General features: G+C 36.0%; 1 protein-coding gene across 1 annotated transcript in view; it reads left to right on the forward strand.

Moving 5' to 3' along the window:
• Positions 1-25,334, forward strand: part of MEI4 (meiotic double-stranded break formation protein 4) — a 153,351-nt gene that overhangs the window by 85,306 nt on the left and 42,711 nt on the right. The window lies entirely within an intron of this gene.

The following is a 25,334-nucleotide window of genomic DNA, read 5'->3' on the forward strand; positions in this document are numbered from 1 at the left end:
GTAGGGTCCTTCAAAAAGTTCTTAGAAAATGGAATTAAAAGATATATTTATTTTAGAGCAAAAAATTTAAATCTATGCATAATTTCCTCATAATATGTATTTTCCATGAACTTGGAGATCCCTTATATATCATCTAGTCATTGAATATTCAAGTGATTACTGAATGCTAATCTCCCTTAAGAAATTTGAGACACACACACACATATTTATTTAAAGTTGTTGTCACTAATCTTATGAGATAAATATAAGCACACTGACTAATTGAAAAAGAACAAAGTATTAAAATTTGTGGTGCTGCTTGTAGGAGACCCAAGATAAGAAACTGATTATGGTAGGTTGCATATTCCTGAAAAGACTTAGTGGAAAAGGAACAACTTGAAAATTGGATTTGAATTGAACCAGCATTAAGATTACAGAATGTAGAGGGATTGCATGATGTGTAACAAGAGTTGTACCAATGATTTTGAGGAAACAATGTGAAGTCTTGACATTTAACAACAGAAAGTGATTTGGGAAATGAGTTTGATTGAATTGTATTATTTTTTTGAGAGTAAGTACAGAAAAGCAAATTTTGTTTATATCTTATCATTCAGTTTTCAAAATAACTCTACAAAGTAGTTATGCTTTTTACCTAGTTTATAAATATTGAAATAAGATCTTAGAATGATTGAGCAGCATGACCAAGATTGCATAAAGAACATATACTCATCCCATATTTTAAACCTAGATGTTTTGACTGTTATTACCATTAAATACTAAGAAAAATAAGAATAATGACAACATTAACATCACTAGTTTTTGACATCCATATGTGTTAAGTGCTTTGTTTGAATTGTCTCAATCAATTCTTTTAATAACTTTAAGAATTAGTGCTATTTAGAGACAAAAAAAGCTAATAGTAGACAATAGAATCCACTGTAACCAATTTAAGCAGAAATGCATTCCTAGATAGCTTTGGGAGGGTTGAAGAATGAAACTCCAGGCTGTGCTTTTCTGAATGTCTCCCATAGTCATATGGCAGAATTAGTCTATGAATGGAGTTGCTGTCTTTGCCATCAAGGCTAGGAAACTACCTGCTGAATCAAGAAGCTGCTACTATAGTCTCAGGGTTCAGAAAAACAGTCTTGTCAGGATGTATAACTGTTGTAGGCTAGGTTAGGCCCAAACTCCTATTTCAGCCTCTTGCTTTTTTCTTTTTAAGATTTATTTATTTGAAAGGCAGAGTTAAAGAGAGGCAGAGGCAAAGAGAAAGTGAGAGGCCTTCCATTGCTGGTTAACTACCCATATGGCTGCAATGGCTGGACTGAGCCAATCTGAAGCCAAGAGCCAGAAACTTTTTCTAGGTCTCCAATGAGGGTGCAGGGGCCCAAGGACTTGGGCCATCATCTACTGCTTTCCCAGACCATAGCAGAGAGCTGAATCAGAAGTGGAGCAGCCAAGACTCGACCTGGCACCCATATGGAATGCTGGCACTGCAGGCCTCAGCTTTACTTGCTATGCCACAGTGCCTTTTACTTAGAGAAGAATTCTAAGTATGGGCATAAACAGGACATGCAGTGTGATAAGGTTTATTTATGGAGTGAGAAGAGCACATAGGAACAGGAGGGCTTTATTTAGGAAGAGTGGGCCAGGAACGGTAAAGAGGAACTTCCATACTCTGCTTTCCTCCCTTTCACCAAGCTTCTTATGAGCTTCAAAAAGGGAGTGGTTACATAGTACCACCCTCCTCCGCATCCCAGGTAACAGGAGGTGCATGCTGGGGAGGGGTCATCTGGTCCGTGGGGGTGGGAGGTGTGGTCACTAACTCATGAACTATCTGTCTCCTTGAGTTTTCCCATATCACAATTGCTAAATGTATGCCTGTACTGTACTTGATTCACTATGTGACTTAGTTTCAAATAAAAAAGTGTTTCTGAGTTCATTTTTTAGCTGAACCAACAATATATTCAGACTCTACAAGCACAGAAGTATAGAAAATATATAGAAGTATAGTTCTACACATTTTCAGATTTTTGTTTTAATTCTAAGAGGAGGAGAATAACTATGGGTATGATTAATCTAGGATGTCTGTCACATCTGAGGCCCAGATACTCAGTAGCATACCAGTAAGAGATGAGCCCAGATAGGTGAGACTACAATAGAGCAAAGCACATGGTGTAAGACGTTAACATTATTTGGGACCCTCAATGAGTAAGCCCCCACCCTCAGGAGTAGAGGTTACCACTGTAACAAAGAGATATCATCAAAAGGATTCAAGGAAAATTTTAATATGAAACAAATGAGAATGAACAAATAATGCTGTAAAGCTAAGAGATGGCTTTTACTTTTTTTGTGCAGTGTTAACAAAGTACAACAGACTGGGTGATTTATAGTGAACAGAAACTTACTTGTATCACATTTCTAGAAACCAAAAGTCTAAGACTTGAGGTCTGGTGACAACCTTCCTGTTGCATAATACTGTGGTGGATTCCATCACATAATCAAAAGAAACAGAGAAGGGGGCTGAACTCAGCCTTTATCAGAAACACATTCTCTGAATAACTCAGTCATTAACCTGAATTGAGGCAGAGCCTTCATCCCACCTCTCAACAACCTTACATTGGGCACTAAGTTTCTGACACATGAACTTTGGGGAACAAATTTAAACCATAGTAGACTGGATTGCTGTAAATAATTAGTTTAATGAGAGAATGCTTGCTTGTAAACAGAAATAATTTTTATATGGATATATTGAAACCGAGGAATTTTTTCAATAATATAGTTGTTGGCAGATGGAATTATAAAGCAATCCTTGAAAGAATATTGCTGATACATAACTTTATTTACTATATGCTAGAAAAAATAATACAGAAACCCATGAACATCATATAATTAAACTCTAGCATGTGAGCAGAAATTATTAGGTTGGGGAATAAGCAAGAATGTATAAAACATAAACTTGAGAAAAAATTTGGAGAAAGAGAATCAGAAATGGCAGAATAACAAAATTATTAGGCAAGCATCTGAACAGTTATCATAAATAAGTTAAAAGATTCAAAAGAAAGCAGGAATAATAAAATTAAAATAGGAGATTTCAACAGAGAAATGAAATATATCAATAAAACTGTGATAAACTTAAGTAGATATAAATCTTTGCTAATAAACAACATAATTTAGATTAAATATGCACATTCCTTGAAAGATGGTCAGTTATCAAGAATGACAAAGAAAAAACCTAAATTATCCTATAGAAATACAAAACCTGGCATTCATCACTGTTGAGAACTAATAAAACAGGACCATCAATATCCTGAGATGTGTTGAGGGCAGACTTTAGTGTGGTATCACATTCAAGATCTACATTCCTTTCATCATGGTTCTTACCAGCATCCTATTGAATGGGGAAAATTTGGAAGCATTTCCACTGAGATATGGTACCAGATAGGGATGCCCACTCTCACCACTGCCATTCAATATAGTTCTGGAAGTTTTAGCCAGAGTCATTAGGCAATAAAAAGAAATTAAAGGGAAACAAATTGGGAAGGAAGAAGTCAAACTATCCCTCTTTGCAGATGATATGATTCTTTATTTAGGAAATCCAAAGAACTCTACTAAGAGACTATTGGAACTCATAGAAGAATTTGGCAAAGTAGCAGGATATAAAATCAATGCACAAAGATCAACAGCCTTTGTATATACAAGCAATGCCACAGCTGAGAAAGAACTTCTAAGATCAATCCCATTCACAATAGCCACAAAAGCAATCAAATACCTTGGAATAAACTTAACCAAGGATGTTAAAGAACTCTACTGATTAGAATTACAAAACCTTACAGAAAGAAATAGAAGAGGATACCAAAAAATGGAAAAATCGTGCATGCTCATGGATTGGAAGAATCAACATCATCAAAATGTCTATTCTCCCAAAAGCAATTTGTAGATTCAATGAGATACCAATCAAAATACCAAAGACATTCTTCTCAGATCTGGAAAAAATGATGCTGAAATTCATATGGAGACACAGGAGACCTCGAATAGCTAAAGCAATTTTGTACCACAAAAACAAAACCAGAAGAATCACAATACCAGATTTCAGGACATACTACAGGGCAGTTGTAATCAAAATAGCATGGTAGGTACAGAAAGAGATGGATAGACCAATGGAACAGAATAGAAACACCAGAAATCAACCCAAACATCTACAGCCAACTTATATTGGAACAAGGATCTAAAACCAATTCCTGGAGCAAGGACAGTCTATTCAACAAATGGTGCTGGGAAAAGTCGATTTCCACGTGTAGAAGCATGAAGCAAGACCCCTACCTTTCTATTTACCAAAAAATCCACTCAACATGGATTAAAGACCTAAATTTACGACCCGACACCATCAAATTATTAGATAACATTGGAAAACCCTGTAAGATATAGGCACTGGCAAAGACTTCTTGGAAAAGATTCCAGAAGCACAGGCAATCAAAGCTAAAATTAACAGTTGAGATTATATCAAATTGAGAAGTTTCTGTACGGCAAAAGAAACAGGAAAGTGAAAAGGCAACAACAGAATGGAAAAAATATTTGTACACTATGCAACTGAAAATGATTAATAACCAGAATCTACAAAGAGATCAAGAAACTCCACAACAACAAAACAAACAACCCACTTAAGAGATGGGCCAAGGACCTCAATAGACATTTTTCAAAAGAGGATATCCAAATGGCCAACAGACACATGAAAAAATGTTCAAGATCACTAGCAATCAGGGAAATGCAAATCAAAACCACAATGAGGTTTCACCTTAGCCTGGTTAGAATGGCTCACATTCAGAAATCCACCAACAACAGATCCTGGTGAGGATGTGGGGAAAAAGGAACACTAACCCACTGTTGCTGGGAATGCAAACTGGTAAAGCCAGTATGGAAGTCAGTCTGGAGATTCCTCAGAAACCTGAATATAACCCTGCCATACAACCCAGCCATCCTACTCCTTGGAATTTACCCAAAGGAAATTAAATTGGGAAGCAAAAAAAAGCTGTCTGCACCTCCACGTTAACTGCAACTCAATTCACCATAGCTAAGACCTGGAATCAACCCAAATGCCCATCAACAGTAGACTGGATAAAGAAATTATGGGACGTGTACTCTATAGAATACTATACAGCAGTCAAAAACAATGAAATACGGTTATTTGCAACAAAATAGAGGAATCTGGAAAACATCATGCTGAGTGAAATAAGCCAGTTCCAAAGGAACAAATATCATATGTTCTCCCTAATTGTTGACAACTAATTGTGAACCTAAAAGGAAACATGTTGAAGTGAAATGGACACTATGAGAAACAATGACTTGATCAGCCTTGTTCTGATTGTTGATGTACAACTTAATACTTTATCCCTTTTAGTATTTTTTTGTTCTACTAAATACTATTGGTTGAACTCTGTAATTAACACACAATTATTCTTAGGTGTTTAAATTTAACTGGAAAGTGATCTCTGTTAAATATAAGAGTGGGAATAAAAGAGGGATAATATGTACAATTTGGGACAAGCTAAAGCTGACTTCCCCCAAATGGTGAAGTTAGAAAAACGCCTGGTGATACCAATTCAATCCCATCAAGGTGGCATGTACCAGTGCTATCTCGCTTGTCCAAGTGATCAGTTTCAGTTTATAATTGATCATAATGATAGGTCTAAGAGTCAAAGGGATCACACAAATGAGACTAGTGTCTGCTAATACTAATTGATAAAATTAAAAAGGGAGAGCACGATCCAACATGGGAAGCAGGATATACAGCAGACTCATAGAATGGCAGATGCCCTAAATAGCACTCTGGCTGCAGAATCAGCCCTTAAGGCATTTGGATCTGTCTGAAGAGCCCATGAGACTATTATAGGAATGGAAAGCCAAGACACTCTGGCAAAAAAAAAAAAAAAAAAAAACACACACACACACACCTAACTGAATGATCTCTGAGTGAGATTTCAGTGGAAAGAATGGGCCATCAAAGAAGGAGGTACCTTTCTCTGAAGGGAGAAGAGAACTTCCACTTTGACTATGACTCTGTTGGAATAAGATCGAAGTCGGTGAACTCAAAAGGCTTCCCTAGCCTTGGCAACTCATGACAAGAGCCTAGGGAGATTACTGACGCCATAAACAAGGGTGTCAAATTGTTAAGTCAACAACAGGAGTCACTGTGTACTTACTCCTTATGTGGGATCTCTGTCCTTAATGTATTTTCCAATGTGAATTAATGCTATGACTAGTACTCAAACAGTATTTTACACTTTATGTTTCTGTGTGGGTGAAAACTGTTGAAATTCTCACTTAGTATATACTAAATTGATCTTCTATAAAGATAATTGAAAATGAATCTTGATGAAGAATGGGATAGGAGAGGGAGTGGGAGATGGGAGCGGTGTGAATGGGAGGGAAGTTATGGGGAGGAAAAAGCCGTTGTTATCCATAAGCTGTACTTTGGAAATTTATATTTATTAAATAAAATTGAAAAAATAGTAAACCTAAATTCCATTATGTTGATTAAATAAATTGTATGTATGTTTCCAAACTATTTCATAAAGAAAATTTCAAGACCAAATACATTATCTCATACATTTAAAGAAGAAATGCTACTACTCTTACACAAAGTCTTTAGAAGTTATATGAGTAGGGAGTGTTTCCTCACTCATTTTATGAGACCAATATTAACCCAGCATCAAAACCAAATAAATTATAATGAAACAAAAAATTTCTATTTTTTAAACATTTATTTAGAAAATATAATTTTCCAAAGTACAGTTTATGGATTACAGTGGCTTCCCCCCCATAACTTCCCTCCCACCTGCACCCCTCCCATCTCCCGCTCCCTCTCCCATTGCATTCACATCAAGATTCATTTTCAATTATCTTTATATACAGAAGATCGATTTAGTATATATTAAGTAAAGATTTCATCAATTTGCACCCACACAGAACATAAAGTGTAAAATACTGTTTGACTACTAGTCATAGCATTAATTCACATTGGACAACACATTAAGGACAGAGATCCCACATGAGGCGTAAGTACACAGTGACTCCTGTTGTTGACTTAACAATTTGACACTCTTGTTTATGGTGTCAGTAATCTCCCTAGGCTCTTGTCATGAGTTGCCAAGGCTAGGGAAGCCTTTTGAGTTTGCCAACTCTGATCTTATTTAGACAAGGTCATAGTCAAAGTGGAAGTTCTCTTCTCCCTTCAGAGAAAGGTACCTCCTTCTTTGATGTCCCATTCTTTCTATTGGGATCTCACTCGTGGAAATCTTTCATTTAGATTTTGTTGTTGTTGTTGTTGTTTTGGTTTTTTTTTGTTTGTTTGTTTGTTTTGCCAGAGTGTCTTGGTTTTCCATTCCTATAATACTCTCATGGGCTCTTCAGCCTGATCCGAGTGCCTTAAGGGCTGATTCTGAGCCCAGAGTGCTGTTTAGGACATCTGCCATTCTATGAGTCTGCTGTGTATCCCACTTCCCATGTTGGATCTTTCTCTCCCTTTTTTATTCTATCAGTTAGTAAAAAAAAAAAAAAAAATTAAAAAATATCTCAGATCAGTACTTCTCTTGAACATTAAGTGAGAATCTTTGTTAAACTTTAGGAAATGGAACTTGACAATTTAAAGAATTATGCATGATTATCAAGTGGGATTTATCCAAGTGATGCAACACTGTTTTCACATTCATAAAATGATCACTATGGTTTAGCGTGTTAACAGATTTATAACCAAAACCCAAATGTTAGAATATGCAGAGGGGCATAATTTACTACTTGTTCATGAGTTTTAAAATATATATATGCCAAAAATAGGAAAGAAGAAAATTTTCTCAAAATAGTGAAGGATATCTAAGAAAAATGTATAGAGCATTGTGGCTCAGAGGTTTAAACCGCTGCCCACAATGCCAGCGTCCCATATCTGAGCACTGGTTCATGTCCCAGCTGGTCTGCTTCTCATTCAGTTCCCTGCTAATGAGCCGGGGCAAGCAGTGGATGCTGATTCAAGTTTGTGGGTGCCTGCTACTGAAGTAAGGGACCTGGATGGAGTTCCTGGTTTTCACCTGGCACTGTCCAGGCTGTCAGAGGCATCTGGGATGTGAATCAGCAGGTGGAAGACATCTCTTTTTCTGTGTCTTTCTCATTATCTCTTTGCTGCCTTTCAAATAAATAAATAAATCTTAAAAAAAAAAAAAAACATGTAGGGGCTGGTGTTGTGGTGCAGTGGGTTAATCCACTCCTTGAGACACCCACATCCTATATTGGGGTGCTAATTCAAGTCCTGACTCCTCCACTTCTGATCCAGCTCCCTGCTGATGTGACTGGGAAGCAGTTGATGATGGCTCAAGTACTTGAGTCTCTGTCATCCACATGGATGGAGTTCCTGGATCCTGGATTCACCCTGGATTCTCCCTGGCTCTTAGTCTCAGCTGTTGTGGCCAGTTAGGAAGTAAACTAGCAAATAGAAAACCTCTCTCACTCTTGCTCTCTGTCTCTCATTCTGTCCTTCAAATGAATTAACAAACAAGTAAATCTTTTCTTTTTGTTTTAAGAAATACCTGTAGATATTTACCCAGTACTGAAACTGAATGAATTTCCCTTAAGATGCAGAACCAAAGAAGGGATATCCTCTGTCATCATGGCTGCTGTACTTTTGGAAAGACAGAAGTAAAAATATCTTTGTTTAGGGACAATATGATCAGGAACAGAAAATCCTAGAGAGCTTACCAAAAAGCTGTCAAATAGACAGTCCTGAAATACAGATCCAAGACCTGTGGCCAAATGATTTTAGAAAAGTTTTAAAGTAATTCAATTGGAAAAGATGTATCAAATGCTTAATATAAAATGCACAAAATATTTGAACAGACCTTTCAGAAAAGATCTATGAATGTCCAGTAAGGCCATTAATAACACACAGGGAAAATATGGAGAAAGCATTGTATATAATTACCAGAATGTCTAAAATTAAGAGGACTAACAATACCAAATTTTGGTAGGGTTGTTGATGAATCTAATCTGATAAATTGCTGGTGGGAATGTGAATATGGTAAGCAATTTCTCTGAAAGTTAACTATACAGGTATCTTTTGGCCAATCAGTTCAACAATTATGCTGATGTAAAATATTATATATGAATATTAATCTTTAATTTTAAAAATATTTGTATTAAAAGAGCCCATATTTCCTCTGGCAGAAGAATCAATAAACAAGTTATCATAAATATACACATTGGGATATTAATCCATTGGAAGTATTGAACCAGTAATAAAACATCAAAGATGAATCTTAACAAACTGTGCTGAACAAAATAAGCCAAAACTAAAACACCATATATTGTATGATTGATTCCGTTTCTATGAGACCCTCAGACATGCAAAACTAATAATGGTAAAAGACCTAATAGTTCTTAACTTGGGGAAGAAGAGAGGAAAGAGAGATTGAGATATGGTACATGAGTACATGTGGTTGTCAAAATAAATCAAAATGTGTGCTTAAAATCTGTATGTAGATTATATCTGAATTTAATTAGTTTTGAAAGCTATTATATGTTTGAACTTAAAAGACAACTTTTCTAATTGCTTTTATACTGTTTTTGTCTCACTTTAAGTATTTAGTTTTTGTTTATAAAATGCATACTAAGATGTTACTAATAACTATCTGAAGAACTGGTTTAGTTTTTAATGATGTAAATTTTTCTAAAGTCACTAAATTAATAATTCAAAATATGTTATACATCATAGTGTACCGCATATGAATCTGATTTAATTTTAATGTATTTGTACATTAGGCAGAGAAGAGATCTTTAACAATGATTCATGAAAAAAATCAATGTTAGTCTCATAAAGTATTTATTGAGCATCCTATGTGTCAAACACTATTCCAAATATTTCATACACTTTCAAGCTAGATAAGCTACTTATTTTAATTTTTACTTTATATTAGTCATTTACTTCTTCCAGCAACACTATTGATGTATATACTCCCATTATAAAAAACAGTGCTATTGGGATTAGAGCATTGAAATGGCCTGCCTGTATCCCTACAAATCACAATACCAGGTCATGAACCCAGGAAGTATGACTCCAGAGTCTGTAAGATAAATTATGAATTATTGTCTACTGCTGACTAATCATCATGGTTCTTTGCATTTCACTGAAACTATCATATATTAGTTTGTCTTCTGCAATGAATATGTACATTCTCAGTTGCTGTCTAACACTGAAATTAAAGTAGATAGTATATAACTGTGTCAGTTTTACCATATCTTTCGTACTACTCTACCATTACCTTGAAATAGATTTTTGGAAAGCTTTGTGTGTTTCCCCTGATCCTGACTTCCTTTTCTTTAGCTGTGTTCATGAGTGCAGTGGAATCCTAAAGAAATTGTTTATATGCTACTAAGAATAACAGTTTTTGAAAATCTTGACCAGCATGCATTTCTAGCATGGATTTCAATTGAATACATTAAGACTCTATCATTTTTAATTTGATTTTTTTTATTTTTAGAAGGTTTTTATTTAATAAATACAAATTTCATATGTACAGCTTTTAGGAATATAGGGGTTCTTCTCCCCCATTCCCACCAACCCACTCCCACTCCCATCCCACTTCCTATTCCCTCGCCCATTCGATTCTTCATTAAGTTTCATTTTTAATTGACTTTTATCAGAAGACCAACATTATACTAAGTAGAAAATTCAACTGTTGGCACCCACACAGACACACAAAGTATAAAGTATAGTTTGAAGACAACTTTTACCATTAATTCTCATAGTACACCTTACTAAGGACAAGGGTCCAACATAGGGAGTAAGTGCAGAGTGACTCCTGCTGTTATTTTAACAATTAACAATTAATTTTATGGCAGTGACCACTCAAGGATCTTGACATGAGCAACCAAAACTATAAAAGGCTTTTTTTAACTTTTATTTAATATATATAAATTCCCAAAGTACAGCTTTTGGATTACAGTGGCTTATTCCACACACAAACTCCCTCTCACCCATTCCATTCACATCAAGATTCATTTTCTGTTATCTTTATATACAGAAGATCAACTTAGTATATACTAAGTAAAGATTTCAACAGTTTGAACCCACACAGAAATACAAAGTGTAAAGTACTGTGTGAGTACTAGTTATAGCATTAATTCACATTGAACAACACATTGAGGACAGATATCCTACATGGGGAGAAAGTGCACAATGATTGCTGTTGTTGATTTAACAATTGACACTCTTGTTTATGGCGTCAGTAATCTCCCTAGGCTCTTGTCATGAGTTGCCAAGGCTAGGGAAGCCTTTGGAATTCACCAACTCCAATCTTATTTAGACAAGGTCATAGTCAAAGTGGAAGTTTTCTCCTCCCTTCAGAGAAAGGTACCTCCTTCTTTGATGGCCCGTTCTTCTTTCTCACTCCCAGAGATCTTTCATTTAGGGCTTTGTTTTTGTTGGAATCCCCTGGCATGTTTCTAACTCTACTGTTTTGGGCAAGTCTGATTGAGCATGTGCTGAAATGTACATCTCCTTCTCTTATTTTTTATCTTATATTTAACAGGGATCACTTTTCAGTTAAATTTAAACATCTAATAATAATTGTGTGTTAATAAAGAGTTCAACCAATAGTATTTAGTAGAACAAAAAAAATACTAAAAGGGATAAAATATTAAGTTGTTCATCGATAATCAGGACAAGGGCTGATGAAGTCATTGTTTCTCATAGTGTCCATGTCCATTTCACTTCAAAAGGTTTCCTTTTTGGTGCTCCATTAGTTGTCACCAATCAGGGAGAAATATGGTATTTGACACTTTTGGACTGGCTTATTTCACTCAGCATATTTTCCAGATTCCTCCATTTTGTTGCAAATGACCAGATTTCATTTTTTAACTGCTTTATATTATTCTATAGAGTACATATCCCATAATTACCTTATCCAGTGTTATGTTGATGGGCATTTAGGTGGATTCCATGTATTAGCTACTGTGAATTGAGCTGCAATAAACATTGAGGTTCAGACAGCTCTTTTATTTGCCAGTTTAATTTCTTCTATCCACTGGTTCACTACTCGATTGGCTGCAATGGCCAAAGCTGTGCTGATCCAAAACCAGGAGCCAGGAGCTTCTTTCGATCTCCCATGCAGGTGCAGGGGTCCAAATATGTGGGCCATGTTCTACTGCATTCCCAGGCCATTGCAGAGAGCTGGATCATATGTGGAGCATCTAGGATTTGAACCAGTACCCATATGGAGTGCCAACACTGCAGGTGGCGTCTTGATCCACTGTGCCACAACTACAGGCCCAAGATCCATACATTTTGCATTATGACTCACTCTTATTAAAAGACAGTCTCTTTGGGTATAAGAAGCCTATCTTTTAAAATGATACCTCAATTTTAATTTCTGCTTCACAGATTTTTTTTTTTTACCTTAGTTGCAGTTCATACTTTAATCAGTCTGTTTTTGGGCACAGTAGCCAAGCTATTAAAAATGTGTGCTGCTTTTTGAATTTCAATAGGGATGATTGAAATCTGAATTTATAGCATTATATGCACACATATTAAATACTTCACAGACCCAATGTTTACAAAGTAGATGAAATTTTAATATGAAAGTAGATTTTTTAAATTGGAACAAAAGCATATTAGCAGGAGAAAGCAAAAAATTCTGCTGTCAGCATCAGAAAGCATTTTTACTTTCCACATACATGTTTTCCTCATTAAATAAAATGAAAGCTAAGCAATTCATTAATAAAAATAGAATACACATATTAATTATTGTGAATCTGGAGCAAGTTTATATATACTTAGTCTTCTCTGAATGAAGCTAATTTTTAATATTAGGGCAAAATATAGCAATAAAGTAAGCATTTTTAATAAGATTAAGAGAAAAATAATCATAGCTCTCAACAATGAAGCTGATCTATTTCAGTTGAGAGGCAAACCATATTCTTCTCTGAAATTATGCCTATTTTTTATTTTATCTAAGAAGCTTGCATCAATTAGCCATCACCCCATCAGTAAGAAATTGCATCAAACTGTGCTCACATGGACAAAATAGAGATTAGGGGACCCTGGAATGGACTTTTACTTTTCTTATTTTGATTAACCAAAACTAAGGAGAAATTCATAGCACTGAGACCTGTTTTGTCAGATATATTATATATATGTATGTATATATATGTATGTATAGATAGATATATATATAATATAATATATAATATAATATAATATATAATAATATATAATAATAATATATTATATTATATATTATATATATTATGTATATATATACATATATATATATAAAGAGAGAGAGAGAGAGTTTATGCATAGTTTTCCCTCTTGCCAGTGTGTTTGATATAAATGATTATTAGGTATGGTGGAAACAAGGCTTAAATTCTTCCCAAAATAAAGAAAAAAATAACTTAAAATTTTTTGCATCACTGTGACAATTCTTTGATCCAGTGGTTTAGATGCTGGTTAGAGCAACTGTATCCCCTCTCTGAGTGCCTGGATTTGAAAACAGGTCAGACTCCAGACTCCAGCTTCCTGCTAATTCAGATCCTAAAGGCATCAATGATTGTTGCAGTTGATTTCTCAACAATGTTGCAGTGGATTCATTTCTGAGAGGAGGCGCATGGTGGGGCAAGAGGTGCAGTCACCACACAGACCCCGGAAGTCAGGTGAAAGCAGGCCTGAGGCGAGCAGCCTGCAGGCTCGTTTGTTTGAGTTAGTACAACAGTGTAAATAGCCAAGACTAGCCAATCCGGTCAAGGGGCGGTCTATGCCCCAACCAATCAGAGCCTGTTGCCAGGCAGTTTCCAAAGCCATCCAATCACAGACTGTTGCCAGTCAGGCTCTTGTTGCCAGGCAGTTTCTGAAACCATCCAATCATGGCCTGCCATCAGTCAGGCTCTGTTGTCATGTGGTTTCCTCTGTTGTCATGTGGTTTCCGAAGCCATCCAATTATGACCTGTTGCCAGGCAGTTTCTGTTGTCAGCGGCCATCTTGGCATGACCTTTTCACCTCAGTGGCCATCTTGGCATGACCTTTTCACCTCAGCAGCCATCTTGATATGACCTTTCACCTCATTCCACCACAAATGATGGTTCAAGAAATTTGTTTCCTGCCACCCAATTGGGAGACCAGTATTGAGTTCCCTTCTCTGACATCAGCCTGGCCCAGCCTAACTGTTGTAGGTATTTGGAAAGTGAAGCAGCAGATGGATGTTGTCTCTCCATATGTCTGTCTCTATCATCTCTCAATTAAATTTTTAAAAATTCTGCATCATTGAATACCTTTTTGTAACTGTTACTTCTTCAGAAATACTCATCTGTAAAGTCAACTGGCAAAAACATAAAGGCTAGGGTATTTACCATGTGAAGGCTAGATCCTTTTAAAAAGATATTTCCAAAAGTAAACTGAATCTTCTGGCAAAGAGCGTGAGCTTTGCAATCAGATATCTTTTTAAAAGGATATGTGATCTGTGAGGTAGCTTTGTTGACAAATCAATCTTGAAGGCCCTGGAATGAATTGCAGACTTATAGGCAACACAGAAACAGAGAAACATGTTAAATTAACCAGGAAGATACAATTGGTAGGGCCTAGTTTGTACACAAAAACAACTCATTTTCTTCAATAAATAAATGGCATTATAATGAGAAGAGGAGGGAGACCTAGAGGAAGATTGAACCTGTATTTTTTCATATCCATTTTTTTATTTGAAAGACAGAACAGGAGAAGAGAAGAGATAGAGATATCTACCACTTCCTGGTTCACTCCCAAATGCTACAATAGCAAGGCTGGACCAGGCCAAAGTCAGCAGCTGGAATTCCATCCAGGTCTCCCATATCAGTATCAGGGATCCAAGTACCTGTGCCATTCTGTGGCGCCTCCCAGGATGTACATGTAATGGCCTCAACTCATTTTCTAATTTCAGAAGCCATTTCCAAAGAGTCTGTGATAATGCAATTCAAGATATGAAAATAAGTTAGTTGTTCTTTCTTAAAAATAATGCCCTGGTATTTTAAAGTTATAATTAGCAATTTAAAATCATTATTTAATCATGGATCGTGATAGATATAAAATAGAATTAGTAAAATATGTGGAAAGAGAAAAGAGTGCCAGTTCTCGTTGTCACAATGCGCTAATTTGCTTAGTGGCTTTAGAAAATTTACTGTTCTGATCATATTTAGACAAGATCATAGTCAATGTGGAAGTTCTCTCCTCCCTTCAGAGAAAGGCACCTCCCTCTTTTTTTTTTTTTTTTTTTAAGGGAAAGGGTTTATTGGGGAACACCCAACAGACCAAAGTGAAGGGGCGGCGAAGGGAAAGAGAGAGAAAGTATAAGAGAGAAACAGAGAGGAGAGGAGCTAAGAGAGAGGAGAGAGCAGAGAGGAGAGAGAAGAGAGACAAGAGGAGCCAAGAGAGGCCATTAGAGCTCAGGAGAGAAGGGCCAAGAGAGAAGAACCAAGAGAGCAGGAGGGAAGAGCTGAGAGAGCATGTGTTCAGGAACAGGCCCTTTTAAAACTTTGCCTGAGGGCGGGCAGGGAAGCAGGAGCAGTGAATCACATTAGGATGGGGGTTGAGCCTGGCTCAGGTAGCTGGGCCATGTGGCCACCTGGCTAAAACTGCCCCAGTTTCCTAACATTCCCCCCCTTTTGTTTTTTATAAAGCAGGAGTTGTATGGGATTACATTTGTCCCAAAAGTCCAGGAGGGGTAGAGGGATGATGATCTGTCTTTAGAGCTAATTCAGAGTCAGCGAACTTGGAAGGCTTCCATAGCCTTGGCAACTCATGATGGGAGCCTAGGGCAGTTACTGGCGCCATAAACTAGAGTGTCAATTTGTTGGGTCAACAACAGGAGTCACTGTGCACTTGCTCCTCATGTGGGATCTCTGTCCTTAATGTGCTATACATGGTGATTTAATGCTATAACTAGTACTCCAACAGTATGTTTCAATTTGTGTTTCTGTGTGCGTGCAAACTGTTGAAATCGCTACTTAATATATACTAAACTGATTTTCTGTATATAAAGAGAATTGAAAATGAATCTTGATGTGAATGGAAGGGGAGAGGGAGCGGGAGAGGGGAGGGTTGCAGGTGGGAGGGAAGTTGGGGGGGGGGCATTGTAATCCATAAGCTGTACACTGGAAATTTATATTCATTAAATTAAAGTTAAAAAAAAGAAAATTTACTGATCTGAACCCAAAACAATATCAAATGCAGTTGTTATTTAGTGACTAAGTAAAGATATTTTTATCTTCAGAAATATGGATCAAAGGTTTTAAAGTGGCTCAATCTAACATGAGTTTAGGGGTACTTCTCAAACAGAGTGCATCATGATCATTTTACCAAGTCAGTTTGGAGAGTGCCTCAAGGTTTATATGGAGCAGAAACCACTACAAGTATAGTGACATATTGATGCTTATTAGAAGGTCTCATGAATCTGTGCTTGTGTTTCTTTTATTTTTTTTTAAGATTTATTCATTAGAAAGTCAGAGTTACACAGAGAGAGAAAGAGAGGCAGAGAGAGAGGTCTTTCATCCAATGGTTCACTCCCCAGATGGCCACAATGGCAGGAGCTGCACCTATCCTAAGGCAGGAGCCAGGAGCTTCCTCCAGATCTCTCACAGTGCAGGGGCCCAAGGACTTGCTCCATCTTCTACTGCTATCTCAGGCCATAGCAGAGAGCTGGATTGGAAATGGAGCAACCGGATCTCGAACTGCTGCCCATATGGGATGCAGCGCTTCAGGCCAGGGCATTAACCCACTGCACTACAGCACCAGCCCCAACTTGTATTTCTTTTGACACAGTCACTACATATAGCTTTATGAATTGTGATACTAATGATTCTTTAAGAATAGATTTTCATCATCACAAAACATGGCCTAAAATTTAGGTTTGGAATTTCTGATTTTTTTTATTTTTTTTTATTTATTTATTTTTTATTTTTTTTTTACAGGCAGAGTGGATAGAGAGAGAGACAGAGAGAAAGGTCTTCCTTTTTGCCATTGGTTCACCCTCCAATGGCCGCTGTGGCCAGCGCATTTCACTGATCCGAAGCCAGGAGCCAGGTGCTTCTCCTGGTCTCCCATGCGGGTGCAGGGCCCAAGGACTTGGGCCATCCTCCACTGCCTTCCCGGGCCATAGCAGAGAGTTGGCCTGGAAGACGGGCAACTGGGATAGAATCTGGCGCCCCAACCGGGACTAGAACCCGGTGTGTCGGCGCCGCAAGGCAGAGGATTAGCCAGTTAAGCCATGGCGCCGGGTATTTTTATAGCTTCAAACAAAAACTGTCCATCTATAGTGAAGGGTTATAGGAAAGCATCTACCTGACAAAGCCTTAAAAACATAACATAAGCCTGCAAGCAATGCATGCCTACATTCTGGCTAATTCCAGTTATCTTTTGAAAATCTAGAGTAATCATGCCTCAATAAATTGATTAAAATTTCTCAGCACTTGAAATTTCTATTATCAATTGAGAAGTTTGTTTTACAAATTGAAGTCTGTTAAAGAAAGATGGAATTAATATAAGACACTAGATATATATAACTCAGTAATTTGGCAAATGGTATTCTAAAATTTAAATTATGCAGTAAACATATCAATGCATTTATTGTACTTTTATTGTAACAACAGTCATGCTTGAATACATCTTCTAATCATTATCATATGTTGAGGAAAGAAGTTAAAGCAATGATTATATTGATAATATTAGAATGAAAAGGGAGTCCAAGATCTCCACATCCCTCCCCTCAGTTCCCAGAAAAAAATATCAAGTACAGATGGCTTCAGGAACTTCGACTATTTTCCTTCTATGAGTAAGACGATCTGTGTGAATTTTGAATAAAATATAAACTATGTTTCCAATCTGTGTGAGGGTAGATTAATGACTTACCAGAGATTTCTTCTCTGTTTATCCACTAGAAACTAAATGAAGGCATGCAAAGCTTCACTCTCCTGCGTTCTGGGCTGGCATTGTTTTGTTTCTTGTTTCCCTCCTGGTGATTCCCTTTGATGACTTCAGCTTTATGTGGGTGCTGCAGCTCCAAAATCTTACCTTGTATAGGCCATAGCCTTTGTCTTCTACCCTGTATACAGTAAGCCAGATAAAACCCAAGATGTTAATGAGCGGGGATTGGCAAATTTCTCTGGTGAGACGGCTTTTTGTACTGTCTGAATGATCATAGTTTTGGATTCAGTCCTTCTCCCAATGACAGTCCTTAATTCCCACAGTTCATGCAGTTCTCTCTGTCAAAAACTTGGATCTTTATATCTGCATTAATCTGTAATGGAGAGTGTGTTTATTTAATGCTGTTAGGTACTTCTGGTGGGAGAATCAATTTGATAACCTGGTTTATGTTATTAGTAGAAATGCATGTCATTGTATGTTTCAGTTTCCTACATTTAGTCATTTAATATGTTTGCAAAGTATATTGGTGTGTGGAGAGAAGTGAGACCCTTAAGTGGAAAAAAATCAACTTCCCAGTTTTATGTTTACTCTTTTCTTTTGAGATATGTGTGTGTGTGTGTGTGTATTCAGTTTTCCACATATACAGTGCTTTTTAATCTTTTTGCCTATCAGTCTTTACACTGCCACTGTTGTGGTTTGAAGTTTGAATATTAGTTTGGGTGTCCCCCAAAGGCCTACATGTTAAAGGCTTATTCCCAGGGTGGTACTGTTGGAGGTGGTGCAACCTTTAGGAGGTGGGACCTAGTGACAACTCTTTTACTCATTGCGGGTAAGCCATCAGAAAGTAGTTTTCTTAAGAGTGTTCTGATAAAAGCCTGAATTTGGGCCTTGTCTCTCTCTCGCTCTTGCTCTCTCTCTCTTTCTTCCCTTCCTAGTTTGCCATGTGGTCCTTCTTTGTATGTGTTGTGTCATCCACGATGGATAACTTTATCAGAACCAAAGCCTAAATATGTTTTGCCACTGGGACTTTGAACCTCTAAAACCAATTGTGAGGGAAAGAGGTTTATTTACTTGCCATCTGGAAAGCAAACTCTGACGTTGCACCCATAAAAAACCAAGTTACAGTGGTAAGATAAACACAAGATACACATTCTCATTCCAAAAGAGGGGAATAAGTATAATCAGCACAAGATAAGATCAGAATCCATCAGTGCAAACACTAAATTGGAAATCTCCACATCCAGCATCCATGTGCACATGGTGGCAGGGATGGGTTGCCAAGGACTTGGGCTACCTCACTTCTATGAATTACTGGCCACAGCCCACATAACTGCTCTCTGGGTCTATAGATAGTTATGTGAAGGTTTCCAAAGATGGTGTAGGACGCTGCACTACTTTCTCAGGGCCTCCTCTGCAGTTCCACTCTCACACCTTCACTAAGTGTTACCCCAGTAGGGGCTTCTCACATGAGTTCGAGTTCTGCACAACTCTGCTTTCCTTTGAAATCTGGGTGGAAGCCACCATGACTCTAACTTGCATTCTGCACTCTCGGAAAACTAGCATTTTATGGATGTCACCAATGTCTGCTGCCAACATGGGCTACACCTGGTGCTGCTTGAATCATGCCTGTAGCCATAGCGTACTTTTGCTAGACGAACTCAAGGAAATCAATGCTGAGCTGGTCTTGGGCAAGGCCACAGAGAACATCCTGAGGATTCCATAAAACAATTCTGTCCATTTGACTCTGGGCCCATGGTGAGAAAGGCAAATTCAGAAATGCCCTCTAAACCTTTTTTCTCATTGTCTTGCCATATGTTTATCTTTTTGCCACTGAAAATGTCAAACTCTCTTCTGTTTTTAATGTATCTTTACTAAGATAGTTTTAGTTTTGCTATTCTTCCTTATATTTAAACTAGTATTATTTTTCTTGTGTCTTATTGTTTCTATATTATCTGTATTTTGTTATTGCTGTTTAATGAGTGTTACATTTTCTCTTATACTCTGAGAACATTATCATTGGGATTGACTGGGAATCACAGATGCCCATATGAATTGTTCCTGTCACTGGCCATTGTGTACTTTGGTGGCAGTAATACTCCCTCTCCATTCCTGTACTGGAGAGTGGAGGTGGCACTTGCGTTTAGCACTTTTCAGTTGACTCGGCATGTTATTGTGTCCTGGGTCAGAAAACTTTGGTGATGTTAGGGGCTACAGTAAGCTTAGAATACTAAAAACTGACAAGTCTATGTCCTTTGCTACCTCTTGAAGTATACAAAGTATTAGAGTCCTTCAGTCTACTCATGTTTCTCCTTCCAGCACTGTCAGTCCCTTGCTTACAGTTTCTTTTTTCCCCTTATAGATTCTTTAATGAGAAACTGGAGGTTTCTGTGTTGCACAAACCATTTCCACCAAGAATCCCTAACACTTTTGAGAGTTCTATGCCTTAAAAATATACATATTACGTGTTAGTGTAAAATTTAAAAATGGTTTTTTAAGAAGAGTTATGTGGTTTTACTAGGGTTAAAAGGAATGCAGGAATATTACCCTATTTATTTATTTATTTAGATATGTTAATGAAAAATGGAAAATGTGGTTAAATAAAAGAATCAGTGGTGCTTTGTCTAAAAGTTCTGAAATAGCTCCTAGAGTCTTTATACACAGAACAAATAATTGTGGAAGAAGCAAGTGTTCAGTCACTGTCAGAATAATTATCTTCCTTAAATTATAATTAATCCAAAAGAAACTTTAAGTACAGAAAATAAAGTGAGGTTTTTCCTCTGTATTTAGCTATGCTAGCAATAAAATGTCAATTAAGCATGATTAATTCCTTTTTTCATGTGCATGAAAGTGTGTTGCTGCAGTTTTAATGACTGTCACTATGAGGTTTATCAGTGACTGAAAAGAAATCATCAGTGTAACTTTGGTGTCATGAGAAAAATCCAAGTGTGTTTCAATAATTTACCTTTTCTCATTATTTTTCTGTTATTACGTGTGGCAAATAAAATTATATTTGTTCTGAATAACTTTCTGATGCAATTAAAATTTAATTATTTCTATGAAGACTTCTCTAATCACCATAGGCACAAATACCCAGCTGCTTCTGCTTCTGTTTGCATTATACACTAACACAATTTATTAGAAACAATTATAATCCAGTATTGTTTATATGCCTTTTTCTTTGACTGTACTGAGGATAGCAAATGTGCCCTATTTGTTCTATGAAATTTAAGAATGTTTTCTATAATTCTGTAAAGAATGTCATTATTGTTTTGGTAGGAATTGCATTGAATCTGCAGTTTGTTTTGGTACTATTAACACTTTTGTTTAAACAATGTTACTTCTTCCAACATGGGCAATGAATATCTTCCATTATTTTATGTGTGAAGTAATTACTTTCCTCAGTGTTTTGTAATTTTCATTGTGGAAATTGTGCACATCTTTGGTTAAATTTATTCCTGAGTATTTGATTTTTTGTGGCTATTGTGAATGGCATTGTTTTTTTTGTTTTTTTTTTAAATTTCCCTTTTAACAAGATCATTACTGATGTATTAAAATGCTTTTTATATGTCTATTTTGCATCCTGCAACTTACTGTATTGATTTATCAATTCTAACAGCTTTTCAGTGGAGTGTTTAGGTTTTTCCATGTACCAAATAATGTCAAATGTAAACTTGGGTATTTTGATTTCTTCTTTTCCAATTTCCAATTTCTTTCTCTTCTTTAATTGCACCTTCTAATACTTCCAGTCCTATACCTTTTCTTCTCCACTTGCTCTTGCAAATACTTCCAATACTATATTAAATAATACTAGTAAAAGTGGACATACTTATCTTGTTCTGTATCTGATGGGAAATGTTTGCAGCTTTTTTTCATTCAGTATAATGTTGGCTGTGTGGTTGTCATATACAGACTTTATAATTTCAAGGCATATTCCCTCTATAACTAATTTGTTGAAAGATTTTAGCATGAAGAGATGCTGAATCTTATCATAAGATTCTTCTCCATCTATTCAGATTATAAGAAGGATTTTTTCTTTGCCTTCATTCTGTTGATGTGATTTATGATGTTTCTTAATTTACAAATATTGAACCATCCTGGCGTCCCAGGAATAAATGCCACTTGATCATCTTATCTAATCTTATTGATATAGTGATAGTGTTGGATTTGGTTTGTTAATATTTTGTTGAGAAATTTTGTATCTATGTTCATGAAGGATATTGTTCTATAGTTTTCCATGTGCTTTGTCTTTGGTTTTGGTATCAGATTAATGCAGGCCTCCTAAAGCATTTGGCAAAGTTCCATGCTTTTCAATATTTTGGAATAGTTGGAGAGGAATTGTTGTTAGTTCCCCTTTAAGTGTTTTACAGATTTCATTGTAAAGTCATCATATACTGAGCTTTTATTTAATAAAAAAAACTTCTAATTAGTGCTTCAGTCTCATTACTTTTAATGATTTTTACATCATCTTTATTTAATCTCGTTGCATTGTATGTACTCAGGGATTTATCTGTTACTTTGAGTTTTCCTGTTTGTTAGCACCTAGTTGTCCATAGTAGTTTCTTTTGATCATTTGTATTTTTGTGTTATTAGTTGTAATCCTCTTTTTCATCTATAATTTCATTGATTGAACTTTGTTGTCTCTTTCTTAGTCTAGCTAAAGCTTTGTACATTTTGCTTATCTTTTCAAAACACCTACATTTTTTGTCAAATTTGTGTGTGTATGTATGTTTTAGTTTCTATTTCATTTATTTCTATGGTGATAATTATTTTTGCTTCTTGCTAATTTGTGGTTTGTTTTGTTATTACTTTGCTAAATCATTGAGATTTCTTGTTAGATTGTTTATTTGAAATATTTCTGCTTCTTAATGTGTTACTTGCTACTATAAACTTCACTCTAAATGCTGTTTTTGCTGTATCTCATGTATGTGTTTTCATTTTCATTTCTTTCAAGAATTTTTTTATTTCCTTTTTAATTTCTTCAATGATCTACTGGTACACTCAAGAGCCTGTTTATTTTCCATGTATTTATAAATTTTCTGTTGCTCATGTTATTGATTCTAGCTTTATTCCTTTGTAGTCGGAGAGGGTACACATGATTTCAGTTATATAAATTTACTGAGACTAGATTTGTGGATTAATATTTGGTCTATTCTAGAAAACATTCTAAGTGCTAGTGAGAAGAATATATACTTTGCAGCTGTTTGATGAAATGTTTATAAATATCCTTTATGTTCACTTACTTTAAATTATGGTTAAATTGTGATGTATTTTGTTGATTTCATGTCTGGACAATCTGTACATTGATGACAGGAGACAGTGATGATAGTCCCCACTATTATTATCTCGGAGTCTATCTCTGTTTTTAGTTTAATAATAGTTGCTTTAATATTTTGATAGGCTTATGTTGGGTGAATCTGTATTTTTAATTGTTATATATTATTCATGGATTTATTCTCTAATCAATATATAATATCTTACTTTGTCTCTCTTTACAGCTTTTGATTTAAAGTATATTTTTTCTGATATGAATATCGTACTCCAGCTAGTTTTTGTTTTTCATCTTCTTGGTATATCTTTTTCCATATGTTCACTTTCAGTCATACCTGGTATTGTTATCTGTGAAATGAGTTTCGTTGGACAGGCAGCATGTATGTAATTGGATCTTATTTTTTAATTCATTTCTCCAACCTATATATTTCTTACCTGTGAAATTTAATCCATTTATATTCAAGGTTAATATTGATAGATAACAGCTAACACTTGTCATTTTGTTGATTGGTTACTGATTATTATATCTTTTTTATTGGTAATTTCATAGGGCTGTGTGTTTTCATGATGGTTAGTTCTAGTGTTGGCTTCCTTCAGGAATTCATTTAAGGCTGATGTGATTTAAATGATGGTGATGGATTCTGTTTTTGCTTATCTAGAAAATTTTGTTTCGACTAACATAACAATTAATTTCTCTGAGTATAGTATTCCTGATTGGGAACTTCTTTCATGACCTTAAATATAGTGCCCCACTCTCTTCAGACCTGTAGGATTTATACCAAGAGGTCTGCTGCTTTTAGTTTAATGGTTTTTCCTTAATAAGTAACTTGACATTTTAGGATTCTTCCTTCTCTTAACTTTTGAGTGTTTGATTATGATCTACTTGGACAAGTTCTTTTTTTGTTTGAGTCTGGTTGTGCTTTTTTAGCTTAATGTATCTGGATGTCCATATTTCTTTCAAGATTTGGAAAGTTTCCAGCTCTTATTTCATGAATTAGATACTTAATGCTTTTTTATTTCTATTCTCATTCCGGTATCTCTGAGTATGAGTGTTTAGTTGCTTAATGGTATTCCATGTCTTTTATGGTTTCTTTATTCTTTTTATTTCCATTTAATTTTTTTTCCTGAGTTACTTCAAATGTCTTATCTTTAAAATGAGACACTTGTTCTATTCCATTGTTGAAGCTTTCAATTATATTTCTTTTTTATTAATTGAAATGTTTAGCTCCAAAATTTCTGATTAATTCTACCAGTTTCTGTATCTTAGTTGAATTTCTCATTGATAGTGTGCATTGCTTTCTTCGGTGTTTTGAATTGAATTGCATATTGTTCAGTCTCTATAGGATCAATATTTTAAATTCTTTCCAGGAGTTTCATAGATTTTCTTTAATTACAGATCTATTTCTGGAGGACTTGTGTGTGCTTTTTATTCTTTGCTGTTTCTTGTTCCCTTTGTCAATACATTGACATCTGTGCATCCAGTATAATATGTCCTTCTCCTTTATAGAGAACTTTTAATTGGAAAGGACATTTTTGTTTAGATGGGATTCAGAGTGTCAGTTGGATAGTTGTTTTGGTTCTAGGTGGGTCCAAAAGTGTATCCTCTGTGTGATTTCTTCATCTGTTCTCAATGTCAGCAAAGTCTATGTGTACCACAGTTATCTAGTCTACAACAGTTAGTGGAATTCGTAGTGTACATTTGAAGTGGATGAAGATTTCCAAAGCTGTATGTCTTCAGACTCTAGAAAGCTTGATGTCTATCATTCTAGGATTTTTCAGTGTAGTAGCCACTTTTCTGGTACTGTGAGACACACAGGGATTTTCTTTATCCCAGCTGGATAGCCTTAGTGATTCTGGGCTTTGGGCACCAATAATTATGGTCCTGGAATTTATGACACACATGGAAATTCTTCAGTTCCTGCAGGGTGGGTGTGGGTGATTATAGGTCATATAGCACTGAAAATCCTTGTCCTAACACAGGGGGATATGAGCAAATCCTTTCCTTGGTCCCACAGACTGAATACTGGGGATTATGCTGGGGATTGTGCACTGTTAATTGTGAGCTTGAGTGAGTAGAATGCTAGTAGGTTTCTTCCCATGCCCCCCAAGGTGAGTTCCAGTGATCTAAGGAATATACTCACAATCCTAGAGCTTCTGA

This window comes from Lepus europaeus, chromosome 3 (genome assembly GCF_033115175.1).
Source record: "Lepus europaeus isolate LE1 chromosome 3, mLepTim1.pri, whole genome shotgun sequence".
Lineage (NCBI taxonomy): Eukaryota > Metazoa > Chordata > Mammalia > Lagomorpha > Leporidae > Lepus > Lepus europaeus.